We start from the raw sequence: 10,001 nt of genomic DNA on the forward strand, positions 1-10,001 counted from the left end.
TTTCTTGGAAGCAATATGGTTGCCAGCACCAAGGCTGCTGGTCTTGGATCTGAAGTCTGGAGGAAGCTGCAATGCTGTATGAGAACTGGCCTGGCCTTAGAGACTTTGTCTGGAGTTCCGGTCTGCCTCTGACTCAGTGTGCGTCTGACCATTGGCATTTCTCTTGAATCTTCAGTGTCTTCACCTGTAAAATGGAGATAAATATCCTGTCTTGCCTACCCTGCAGGGCTCTGAGGAAAGTGGGCATTGCATTTGGGAAAGTGCTGTCCAGTGCAGAAATTACCAGGTTTGTCTGATCAGTCCTTTTAAACAGGAAGATGACATCAAGCTGGTCCCAAACCCTGAGTGGCCTCAGTTGGCCACAGCTCGGGCTACACAGCAGGACCCTGGCCGCCCTCAACACCATCCAATCAGAATTTCTGGGGGATAGTGTTAAACTCATGAGATAGATGTGCAGCCAGACTTGAGAACCACTGATCTGAGGACAAGGAAAAAATACCACTCTCTTGATCTCAAACCTTGGTATTCATTGTAAATGACAGGATGACTCTTCTCACATCTAATGCCTGAGGTGTAGCATGGACAAGATAGAGTCTTCGGGGAACTGCCCTCCTATAGCCTTCTTATTAAGCTTGACAAATATACCTTCTAGTTTTGATTCATGGTTTCCTTCACCGTATATTAAATGGGAGAAATCTCTGACACTACTATTGGAAATGAACTTCCTGAGAACTGTATATCTTTTGGAAACTATGCAAGGTTCAACTTGAGCTACATTTAAGCCCTCTTTTAAGTGTCAAACTGGGCACAATTGAACTTGATCTTTTGCCCTTTGGAGCATAGCAGTTATAGAGGGTGAGAGAAAAAGGAGAAGAGCAAGTAGAGAGGAGTATCACCAATAAGTTTCTGCTCAGATGATTTTGTTATCAGAATGTGTTTGGAACTGACACTAGTTGAGTTCTGTGCTTAAGGAACAAGCTGTGGGGTGAGTACTGGGTTTATGCAAGTTATTTCACAAGCCACCATGGTTTAGGCTTAGTCTTTCCCTTCACTGCTCTTCTGAACAATTTCCACCATGTCTGGGACTAAACTCAAGCTAGATATTTCAGAGGCACAGTCCAAGGCAGGTGCCATTAAGAACCTCAGAAAAGGGGCCTAGGGTGGAGGGATGGGTGAAAAAATAACCCTGCACAAAATGTACGACTCAAAATTAAAGAAGTAAAGCAAATTCCCAGGAGGTGAACTTTTTATTTATTTCATTTTAGTTTGTCAGTGGAATGAGATAAGAACATCTGTCTCCTGCTAAGTAGGAGCCACATTCTTTCAGGTAAGAATGATAATGCTAGGGTAACGCATTTCTGCAAACTTGCCTTAATCTATTTCTGGGGTAATGGACTTTCACAGTGGCCTCAAGTGCTGCTGTTAATAGTTTCTTGCTTTTCCCAGCAGAAATGCACTAGAGCTGTTTTCAGATGTATGTTCACTTTGAGAAAAAGAACAACAGAACCTTCTCTGAAAGAAAGGGGAAAAAAAGATTAAACCCTTTCTTTAATCTAGCAGAAAAGACGGAATTACCTCAGTGCACTCTTCTATTGGTATAAACAACAGTAAGAGGAGAAAAGCTAGTTTCTTCATGAGTGGAAAATATTTAGGGCAGGGAATGTGGTCTCCAACTCCTCTATACTTCCCTGCTTACTTTCATACTGTGAGTTTTGGACTCCAGGGAGAAAGTCTAAAAATACTGGAGCCTATTTGTTCCAAAGCAGGTAACAAAGATGGAAGGGGCCTGCTTTTGCCTCAAAGGGAACAAAAGAAATATAAAATCTTAATGTTTTCATTTTTAAGCTCTAAATCAAAGTGAAAACTTGGACTATTGTTCTTTATTTTTGTTTTTAATAGGCAATGTGGAGAGATTGTAATACAAATTCAAATGGCACAAAGAAAAATATATCAAAAAGTTAGTCTCCCTTTCAACACTACCCACCAGCACGCCAGTCCTCCTTCCCCAAGGCCACCTCTGATGCCAGTTCCTTGTGGTTCCTTCCAGAGACATTCTCTGCATATTGAAGTGTGTGTGTGTGTGTGTGTGTGTGTGTGTGTGTGTGTGTGCCCGCACATGCACATTCAGAGGGCTATCTCTCCCTTCATGCAAAGTAAATAGCTCATTCCACACACAATCTCCTATCCCTTGCTTTTTTTCACTTAAAAAGATATCCTAGAGTAATTTCAAATCGGGACATAGAGACGATTGTTCTTCATGTTAATAGCTGTACAGAAGTCCACTGAGGCATGTATCATCGTTTCCTTAACCAGCTGCCAATTGATGGGAATTTAGGCTCTTTTAATTCATCTACTACTACAGTGTTAGAATGAATTATCTCATCTTCTAGTACATACATCTACAAGTGTAAAATATTTTGGAATCAAGCTGCTATAAAGTAACTTGATTCTCACATCTCTTTTGTGGTTGCAAATTTCTCCCAGGCCCAGCAGAAAACTTCAGCAGACTTAATTGAATTTTGTTTTTGCAATATTACCTATAGGTCAGAGTGCAGTGCTGATTTCTAGTTTTGGGATTTCCCTCTGATTTAGTTTAGCTGTTATCAACCTCACCAGGGAAGACAAGATTGGAGCTGTGTTTCCACACTCTGGATCAGTTACTGAGCATATATGAGCCTTTCTGCTACCATTGTAAGGTCACAAAAGTCACCTTAATAGCCCAAGGAAATCAATTACAACAATGGTCAAGGTACCACCTCTGACTCAGGGCTTTCTGAATGTACAGTGGGGCCTTGACTTACGAGTTTAATTCGTTCCGTGACGGAGCTCGTAACTCAAATTACTCGTATGTCAAATCAATTTTCACCATTACAATGACACGTGATGCTGGACTGATGTTGTGGCATTCACTGTGACGTTCACTGGGCCAACTAGCGGTGGGGTATCTGAAGCTGGCTCATAACCTGAATTTTAGCTCACAACTCAAAGCAAAAAATTGGCCGAGAGATGGCTTGTATCTCGAAAAACTCGTTAGTCGGGAAACTTGTAAGTCAAGGCCCCACTGTATAGACTTTCTGCCTCTGCATTGATAAGGCCATACACATGTATGCACCCAAACTCAGGGCTCCCTAGGCTCTGGTTTTCAAAGCTCCGAACAAATACAAACTGGAATACATTTAGGATGAGACTGAAGTCTCTGGAAATAGTAGACCTTTATACTTTTATCTTTAAATAACAAGCATGTTTGAGGGATGAGTAAATAAGGATCTAGTCATGTAGGGATGGGGAGGTAATCTTTCCTTTTATCAGATGGAGGTCCATTCAAGGAAAACAAGGTTGTCTTTAAAAGCTGGAAGCCTCCAGGTAGAATTGCTAGAGAAAATCTGTCATTTGATAAAGGAAAAAGAAACAATATTGGGGAGGGTGGCATATAAGAATAAGGTAGTGAAAAAAAAACAACAGAGGTTGAAAGTTAGAAAATCCATACTTTCATTCAAGAACCGCATGAACTTAGTTACAACCAAGTCAGAAAGCCCATCAAACCTAAGTAAAAAAGAAAACGTATTTGCTATGTGGGTTTGTCTTGATTTAGATATTTAAGAAGAATCACTGTACCGAGTCCCTCTTCAGCTTTCAAGCTTTTGTCTCCTCTGGGTTGGCTCCAAATGATGGTACAGTGGCTGCCAGCAGCTTCTGTCCTGAATCCTCCTGGGCTCAAGACTGGCAAAGAGAAAAGCTCTTTTTCCTCTAAGAGTCAAACAAAAGTCAGACCCTGCATAGGCAAGGGTCTAAAGTCAGAGTGCTCTTACAATGAATGGGGGGATGACTACCTGGTTCCCCCAATTCATAAATGTCCCAAATAGCCTCTCACTAGTTATATGGCTTGGACTCACTTAATTTCTTATTGTCTTATTTTCCTTGTTTGTCAAGTGTGGTTAAACTTGATCATCTTTGTGGCTTCCTGTGGTTCTAACCTAATGTCCTTTCTTCCTATCATCCTTTGCTTTTCTCATTTATTGAACATTTGCCCTAGACAGGCATTTTTTTGTATTTCTGTTTATATTTTAATAGGTATATAAACAGATAGGTGTTTTAAAGTAAAAATATACTTTAAATACTTATCTCTAATCAAATAGAGATAAGTATGAAGAGCAATAGGAACACAGAAGAGGGAGCAAACAATTCACTACTGTGATGATAACTTTGAATCCAGTTTGAAATTTGACCAGACTCACAAGTCTATGGTTAAATATATGAAATAGAAATGTGAAGCTGAATTACTGACAAGGAGAAAAGTGCAGTGGCAAATTTACCAACATTTACGTATTAATGTACTAGGATCATCTACTATTCTGATAGTACCCAAAGAGGGTTAAAGACAATATGGAGACAGATAAGAAGGCATTAGCCAATATTTAAAGAGCGGACAAGCATGGTTTCTGAGCAAGTATCAAGGAACTGAGTTAGAAAATAAACACTAAAGGATAATTAGATAATTATTTTAATAAGATATTGTCAAGAAACCAAAAAAGTCTAATTTAAAACAAACTAAACCACACCACCACCATCACCACCAGAAAGAAAGCACATGGTGATTTGTAGGACACAACTCAATGAAGTTAGAAATCAGTCAACCAAGAGATTGGATTTTTTTTCTAAAACCTTGAAACATAGGAGAGCCACCCTTGTGATGGGTTGTGTGTTTATACCTGAAGTCAGAGAAATGAACTAGAAGATCTCTTAAGGCCCTCGGTCCTCACATTTTAATATTTTGTGTTACCTCAATGGCTGTTCTATGAAGGGACTTTACCCCTAATGAAAAATTGCTACTGTGTAATAGTTGATGCTGGTTAGGAGTCAGATATGCTGGTCCAGGGAACTGCTTTAAAGCATATGAAGAGAATTCCCTGTCTCTAAATTCCAGGGGAAAATAACAACCAGAATTATTAGAAAAAAATAACACTTATATTCTCCTCGATCATATTCTCCTTGAGGATGCCAACAGGCACCACAGCCATGATCCTTGCAAGGATAGCAACAGCTGGAACAGGAAAGAGTTAACCAGGGAAGAAAGAGAGGGCTTTCCTACCCTACCTTCCCTTTCTAATCCAGTTTTTTTTCTAAATTAAATTTTAAGAGTATATACATATATCCACATTTCTAGGAAGAGTTAATTCCAGTCTTATTTAGAAATAAGAGAGTGGCTTACTTCACCATTTAAAGTTCCTTCCATGACTACTGTGTTTCTGTAACAATGCCTTAGGCATTAAATAGTGTCAGAAAACGAAATATGTGTTTTTGGTTCTAACTCAAAAAGGGAAAACAAGGCTTCAAAGAGAAGAAAAAGAGAGAGGGGTGAGAGAGAAATGAAGTCTTTCCCATTCAGTGTTTACTGTTCACAGGAATACAAATATTTAGCATTGTTTTGACTTTTACACTGACGATGAATGTCAGTTTACTGCAAAGATGTGAATTAATTCTTGAGCTAAACTCTAAAACTCAAATTTTCAACACATATTAGGAAGAACAAGCTGTGCTAGGTAGTGTGGAGAATATGAAGACATAGTCACCACCTCAGGGGGCTTCCACACGAATGGGAGATAAGATTTAGATGAATGCAGGCATAATACACTATGAGATTTCCAAGGGAAGAAAAATTTTTCAGGGAAAACTCTAAGGATGAAGTAAAATTTGAAATGGACCCTGAATCAAGGGTAGATTTTCTGACAGGAAATGAGGTGAGTGGGGAGGAATAACATGAGCAAAGGGACAAGGTAGGTGAGCACAAGGGGAAACAGGTATATCGATTTGACTGGAAGAGTCAGTTCTATATGAGGGGGTAGGGGGTGGGGAGGTGACTTACCAGGGACTTTAGTAGTAGGAGTGGCATAGCAAAAAGCTATGTACAAATTCTGGCTTATCTTTGGGGAAGAGGGGACTGACCCATCTGGAAGTATGGACAGACCTTTGTGCTGAGCCCTTCCTGCTAGACCATCATTCTGTGTTGTAGTAGGAAGGAAATGGGGCTGGAAAGACTGTGAGGAGATAAGGGGGGAAGAGAGAAAGAAGAAAATATTCTAGTCCCATCTGGGTTCTTATGTTTGAGGCCTATTCTAATAATTGTCTGAGTTTGGTCTTTTAAATTGTTTTCTTCCTCCAGAGCAAACTCCTAGTCATGGTCCCAGCTTTAGCTCCCATTCCCCTCTTATGTGGTAGGAACAGTGACCTGTTGTGCATAATCCTTGGCAGGTACTTTGACTTGAGGTCCCTGATTCTGAAATCAACCCTGTAAAGTGAATATTATTATCTCCATTTTATAACCAAGCCAAATGGAGCTCACCAAATTAAGCACCTGTCCCCAAATAATATGGGCACTAAGGGTCAGAGCCAGGTTGTTGCATTCTAATCCAACACTGTGCTTCCTTTTTTTCTTTTTTTTTAATTCACAGGGCCTTAATTTAAAAATTTGCTTGTAATCTTCATAATACTGAACTTGTTGTCATGCAGTGATTTTCTAAAAGGGAAGTTGTTTTAGGTGAACTTCATTTAATAAATATCAAATTTAAACATTTTTATTTACAGCAGAAATAGCAAGGTAGGCTGATCAATCATTATAAAACTTACCATGTGATTCTATTAAGTAGCCAATCAATAGAATCTATATTAACTTACATAGATAGATGGGTGGATAGATAGATAACTTTTGGATGATTGAGACATGCTTATATTATTAAAAAAAATCATTGCTAAGAAAGATAAATAGTACACGTTCATAATAAAAGTTACATTTTCAATTTTTTTTTAAAGAAAAGGTGAGTGAGCCATCTTTGAATTGGATCCTGCAGACCTACAAGCTGACATATGACTGAAACCACATGAGAAATTCCAAATAGGAAGCCTAGTCCTTACTTGATTTCTGACAAAAAGAAACAGATAATAAAATGGCTTTTTCATTTAAAGCTACATGCTCTGTCCTGAGGATACCAACCACCCTGTCCTGGCTAAATTTGCTCACAAAGTGCCCATCCTGTTAGGGTTAGAGGTTATTTTTAGATTCAGCAACAACGGTTTCCACTCACCAAGGCGGATTTATCTACAGCCTCTGCTGAGTGTCCAGCTGGCCAGCAGCAGGCCAACACTGAGCCCCTGATGCAGCACTGTTCCCCAGGGGAAACACTCAGCTGATTACACAGGACCATGCCCATCAGGGAAGAGAAAGCACGTTGTTCTCATTGGAATAGACATTAGTCTGGGTACTGATTTGCTTTCCCTGCCAGAAACACCATTCATAGCCTTAAGGCATGTCTTATTCACTGTCATGGTGTATTAGTTTTGAATGTTGCATAACAAATTACCACAAACTTATTGACTTAAAACAACACACATTTATTATCTCAGTCTCCATGGGTCAAGATTGTGAGCATTGCTTATCTTGGTTTTTTGCTGTCTCACTCAGGCTGCGAAGAGCTGGCAGGCTGTGTTCTCATTTGGAGGCTTCCAAACTCATTTGGATTATTATTAGCTGTCATCTGGAGAATGGTCTCAAGTCCTAGAGGTCCCATTCAGTGCCTTATCATGTGACCCACTCCATAGGCAGCTCAAAAATGGCTATTTACTTTTCAAGGCCAGCAGGAGAAACTTTCTTTCCGGTTTGTTAAGATGAAATCTTATATGATGGAATATGATTCTGAGAGTAACATCCCATGACCATTGTCATATCTGGTAAAGTACTTTTTGCCATGTAAGGTAACATAGTTATAGTTTGCCATGGGGATTAGGATGTGAACATATTTGGGCAGCTATTATTCTACCTACCACAGGAAATTCTAGGAAGCAGGAGCCCTGGATGAGCTAAACATCTTACCATGAAGAGAACAGGTTCCACAACAAAGAATTGTCTGGCACAAATGTCAGTAATGTTGAGGTTAAGAAACCCTGGTTTAGGGTGATATGTTTTATAGCATTATTGAGGCATTAGTTGAATAACACTGATAATAATACCGATTCCCTAAAATTCTCAAAGTCTTTTTAAAAAATATTTTAATTGATTTTTTTAGAGAGAGAGGAAGGGAGAGGGAGAGAGAAACAGTGATGTGAGAATGAAACATTGATAGGCTGCCTCCTGCAAGTCCCCAACCCTCAAAGTCTTAATGAAATTGAAGGAAAAGTAAAGAGCTAATAGCCATCAGATTTGTTTTTAAATCTAAGATTTGTTATATATATTAAATATTTGGAGTGTGAAAAATCTGCCCCTACATCTCAGTTTAGTCATTTATAAAATGGAAACAATTATATACTAGCTTATAGAGTTGCTCCAAGGCTTAAGATAACTTATATACATAAGAGATCTTTGTAAAGAGGTATACAAAACTAAAATATTTTTAAAATTATTAGTATAACTGGAATTCTATTTTTATAAAAATTACATTAGAATAATATATTGTAGGACTTATAAAACAGGTTTAAATATTTGCCATCAGATTTTATGGATTTCTTTAACTGGCCTATTACAATTTGACACAGAAATGAATATAATATTGTAAAAAAAAATTAGTCACTGATTTTTTTAATTAAAAGAAAAATGTTCTCTCTCTCCATATATAGTCAAATATAGGCAATGTTTATCTAGATATTATTTTGCATTTTTCTTTAATTATATATAATTAAAATCAATGATATTTTTACTAAAAGGGATGGCTTCTCTCAAATTTTTAACCTTTATTTTCTTTCACTTGGTAATATTAGTTTTGATCACAATGAAAATGTAATATAATGGAAAAGAAAAATCTGATTATAAAAAATTGAACAGAATACACTGGTGAATTCATGGGTTCCAAGACAGCATGTAAAAGAGCAGAGTAGTTAAGGAAGGTAAGACTGCAGACTGTTGAATGTGTGCTTTTGTGACGGGAGGTGGCGTTAAGTCAAAGGCACACAGGAGTCACTGGAATTTAGCAGTTCAGGCCTCACTCCTGGCTGCTTTCATTACAGGCTCCTTTCCTGTGTTGACCACAAGACTCACACAGACAAAGTAACTATTAATCAAGAGCAAATCCACTGTACTATAGAAGCTTCATCTTGGAGAATTTGGTTTGAAGAGAAGTGTAGGAAAGGTTATAGAGCTTTAAAGGATATGATTTTAAAGGGTGAAGCCTTTTAGGTCTTATTTTAAATAAGGTTGTTCTCAGCCTACACACTTAGGAACTTCTTGTGTACCTGTAAACCTCATTGTGTCTCCCACTGACTTGATTGTCTCTAGTGAAACAACCTACCCTGACTAACACAAGCACCATGTTTCTAGAACCTGGGTGTTTCATGGAGAGTACCTGTGAGTTGGCATTTCCATTCTGTGCTACAGCATGTGCAGACCTTGGGCCACCATTCCAAATTTCTAAAATTTGTAGAAGGCAAGTATATTCTCAAAGTGACTCCTTTGGAAATGAGGCAATATACATAGATAGATGCCCTCCTCTCCCCCAGATAATAGAAAATACATAGTCTTTTTTTAAGTGAATTTTTATTGTTGAAATTGTTAAAGAGGTCCCTCGTTTTCCCCCCATAGCTCCCCTCCACCTGGTTCCCACCCCACCCCAGGCCCTCGCCACCCTATCGTCTGTGTCCATAGGTAATGCATACATGCATATAAGATCTTTGTCTAATCTATTTCTGCATCCCCTTGACACCCCCCTCCCTCTGAGGATATTCAGTCTGTTCCATTTCCATGCCCCTGATTCTATTACATTCACCAGTTTATTCTGTTCATTGGATTTCTTATTCATTTGATTTTTAGATTCAATTGTTGATAGATATGTATTTTTTGCCACTTTGTTGTTCATATTTTTTATCTTTACCTTTTTCTTCTTCTTCTTCTTAAAGAATACTCTTCAGCAACCTATATAATAAAGTGGTAATATGCAAATTGACCATCACTCCAACACACAAGATGGCCGGCCCCATGTGGACACAAGATGGCCAGCAGGAGAGGGCAGTTGGGGGGGGGG

At 38.6% G+C, this 10,001-nt stretch overlaps 1 long non-coding RNA gene across 1 annotated transcript in view; it reads left to right on the top strand.

Annotated features, from left to right (window-relative positions):
• Positions 1-219: 219 nt before the first annotated feature.
• LOC106726141 overlaps positions 220-10,001 on the top strand; it is a 20,725-nt gene continuing 10,943 nt past the window's right edge. Inside the window, exons 1-2 of the long non-coding RNA XR_001362166.1 lie at positions 220-286; positions 1,266-1,327. This is a non-coding gene — a long non-coding RNA (uncharacterized LOC106726141). The remainder of the gene's footprint in view (positions 287-1,265; positions 1,328-10,001) is intronic.

The sequence above is a fragment of the Myotis brandtii genome, unplaced genomic scaffold (assembly GCF_000412655.1).
Source record: "Myotis brandtii unplaced genomic scaffold, ASM41265v1 scaffold230, whole genome shotgun sequence".
Classification (NCBI taxonomy): domain Eukaryota; kingdom Metazoa; phylum Chordata; class Mammalia; order Chiroptera; family Vespertilionidae; genus Myotis; species Myotis brandtii.